Source organism: Sturnus vulgaris, chromosome 4, assembly GCF_052056855.1.
Source record: "Sturnus vulgaris isolate bStuVul1 chromosome 4, bStuVul1.hap1, whole genome shotgun sequence".
Taxonomy (NCBI): domain Eukaryota; kingdom Metazoa; phylum Chordata; class Aves; order Passeriformes; family Sturnidae; genus Sturnus; species Sturnus vulgaris.
In genome coordinates, this window is record NC_142246.1 from 59,426,345 (window position 1) to 59,430,049 (window position 3,705).

The following is a 3,705-nucleotide window of genomic DNA, read 5'->3' on the forward strand; positions in this document are numbered from 1 at the left end:
ACGGGCGGGGGGCGGCCGCGGGCACCGCATAGCGACAGCCAATGGTGGCCCCGGGCCGCCCGCTCCGCCCCGGTCCTGGCTCCAGCAGCGGCTCCGGCTCCGCCCGCGGCCGCCCCCCGGCGCGCCCCCGCGGCAGCGCGGCCCCGGTGTCTGGCCCGCACCGCTCCCCCGGCCCCGCTCCCCCGGCCCTCACCGCTCCCCCGGCCCAGCTTCCCCGGCCCAGCTCCCCCGGCCCCGCTCCCCGGCCCGCACCGCTCCCCCGGCTCTCTGGCTCCCTGCAGACAGAGGTTTCAGTGGCCCGTGTTTAATTCTGGAAGCCCGTGCCATGGAAGTAAAAGATGCCGCTGGCGCTAGGGAAGAGGAGCAGGTGTTGGAGAGGTGGTGGGTGAAGTTTCCTTCCCGGGAGGGACAAGGTGCGCACTGAAAACAAGTGCACAGACAAGCACCAAGCTATCGGCAGCGCTCCCCCGAACCAAGAGCTGCCACACTTGTTGTTTGCTCAGTCCCACCGCGGGTGGAGCGGCCTTGTTTTAGCGCTCAGCTGTGGCTTCGTGGGGCCGCCACTCTCCTGTGTCCGTGCCCCGTGCGGGAAAGGATCCCGGGGCACCGGGGATGCCAGCGGGGACTTTGTCAGTGGCGAGTTCGCCGGTGGCAGCTGGGTGGCCCGGAGGAGCTCACTGTCACTAGCCAGGTGCTTCACCTGCTGCGGAGCAGGAACATCCCACACGAGCAGCATACAGAGGGGTTTAAGCCATTAGGTGGGAACCAGACACTGGTTCCAGATAAAACGTTTGCCTGTGTTGCATTTTGTTTGGTATTGAATGCTCCTGAGAGGACTGGAGGGACGGAGGGAGTGGTCCAGGAGTGCCAGCTGCCCTCCGCCCTGGCTGGGACCAGATTTTCCATGATTTCCATGCCATGTCCTTCCAGTGCTGCACCAGGACAGCAGAAGAAGGTGATTTAACTTGCACTATGCTTTCCTGCCCTGACATCCACCAGGTGCCCAAAGTCAGGCTTATTTGAAGTGTACCTAATACTGATCTAATACTCATCTTCCTGTTTGGACTCTGCAATCTGATGTTGGGGGCAGGCAGGAAGAAGACTTAATGATTTTTAATGATTCCTTTAATGATTTTTCCATGTCTTGGTGCCTGAGAGCAGGAAGAAGCCCCCTCCCTTGGACACCAGGCAGGAGGAACTCACACAGCCCAAGCTCAGCTCTGAACACCAGGGATAGGATTCCCTGAGTGTTTAAGGCAGGAATGTCAGGGTTCAAGGTGAATGAAATGGGAATGCTACCAGGCAGCAAGGAAGTATGGAGACCCAGGGAGCATGTCTCTGAAAAGGCAGGATGTAACCATTCACCCTGACCTGTTTTTGCAGGCTGTTAAAGCATGGCACAGGATAGATGTCAGTCTTGTATGCTCATGCAGATGCAAGTGGCACTGAAGCCTCCCAGCTGCCTTCCACAGACAATTCCTGCCACCCTGGCAGGAGGCAAACACAAACAAATTGCTTTGCCACATTTCCAGCTAATTCGAGTCACTGATGAACACATCTGTGAAGGTTCCCTCTGTGAGTCTTTGAACACAATACTGTAAGTGGCATACTCCACATTTATCTCTAGCTCCCAGCAGTTTGCTTACAGAGTAGCCAATGCAGCAGGGAAAGCAGGTGAACAAAGATGACAAAAAATGCTCTGCTGTGGCCACCTCTGGGTGTAGGGAGTGGTGATACTTTAGGGTGACACTGTCGAGTAACTTCTGTGAAGGAGAAGTCCTCGTGTCCCTCTCCATGCAGAGAAAGCTTGGCAAGTGCAGCAGCAAAACTGTAAGGGGAATAGTATGTGGTACTCAGCCCAGATGGCTCCAGAGCAGTTCCTAATGCTCATGGAGCCGCTGGTCCTGATGGAGGAGCAGAGGAAGCCCCAAGTATCTCCTTTGAGAATGTCATTGCACAGTGTAATTTCTCATGTGTGGAGCCCATCACTGTTCCTCTGATCCCAGAAATCACTGCTTGGGCAGTAGCAACTCAGTGACAGCATCAGCATTTGTCCCAGGATCACTGCAGTGGCTATGGGAAGCAGCATATTTTCGGATATGTGAAAACATATACGGATATGTGAAAACATATACTCTCTTGAATAAAGGTACCTGGCTACATAGATCCTAATGTCAGGACTACATGTCACAGAGAAAGGTCTGGACTTTCAGATTAAGACCTTGCTAGTACCCAGAAATGCAAAGAAAAGATTTTGCAAATCTGAATCCTACTTCGCTTGGTAAAAAAATAGTATTGGAAAACATTCAGTGAGCCAGAATTGCCTAGAGAAAAAAAAAACCTGGGGAGCTGCAACCAAAACAGCAACAGAGTTAAAAGGAGATTTTCTCAATAAACATTCCTGGGTTCATATTTTTAAAAGCTGAGGATGTGCAAGTCCGGAAGGAAAAAAAAAGAAGAAAAAAGAGCTTGAGTGTAGTTCAGAGATCTAGAAGCAACTTGATTTTGTCTGCTGTATCCAATGGTGAACGTAGATGTGCTGAAAATGAGAACTCAAGGCAGTGTTTTGAGAGGAAGCATCCCTCTTGTCTGCACATCTTGCCTTTGCTGGCAATTCCAGCTGGACTTTCTGTTGTCATGCCTGTCCGTCTGCTCTCTGAGTTTGGCCTCAGCTGCTGCAGCAATGCCTGTTCTGCACAGGTAAAAGGGGCACCTGGCACTGAGCTGTGGTCCAGGGGCCCTGTCCACAGCTCTTGTTCCTGTCTTGTGCACTGACGTCAAATGATCTCACTGTGTGGTCTGCATCACACAGCTCCTGCTCAAATCTCACTGCTGGGCGAGAGGGCTGGACTAGAGACTCAAATCCACTTGCAGGAAGCAGGGCAAGAGTGTGATTCCCCTGGGACTGAGCCTGCCTTTCTGAACCTGAATGCTGAAATGCTGCACCAGGTCACTGAACACACTGGCATGGGCTCTGGGTAGTGCTCCAGTGCACCCCACAAATGATCACACATCCTCTCAGCCTCACCAGGGAGAGAGGGCTCATCCATCATCTGCACCGAGGTGTGAAATGCTGTCCTGGACACCAGCCTGGGAATACCTCACTGGCAGATTCCCACAGCTGATGGGGACAGCCGTCTCTGTGCCACAAAGAGGCTTCTGTGTTGCTGGGAGGAAGGGTTACTCTGCCAGCACAACTGAGTGTCAGACAACCAAAGGGCAAAGACCTCAATCTTGTGGAGCTTCCTATTCCAGCAGAAAACATCATGGACTTGAAGGAGTGCGGGGTTCAGCACTGCTGCTGGAGTTAGGTACTGCTCCTCAGACAAAGCCTGTTTTGTTTTCTCACTGTGCAGGGAGGAGCACGGGGGAATCCACTCACACCTGTGAATGGCCCTGCCTGTCGTGTTCTGTGTGTCAGTGCATGGGCAGCAGCAGCTTGTCAGGTTGATGCTGTGCTGTCAAAAATCCTCACTGCCAAGTAAAACAAGGCCTAGAGGCTCTCTGCCTTACTGGGGTGAGCCAGGCTAGGATGGTCCTCTGGAGCTGGGGCTGCAAAGGGCCTGAAAAATCTTTGTATCTTCAAAATTTTTTAATATCACAAAGGTTTGTAAAACACCAAAAAATGACCCCTAATGTTGCATAGGTCCAGAATTTAGTTGTCCTTTTCCAGTTATTTGACCTGACTATTTCCTGCTTTAGAAA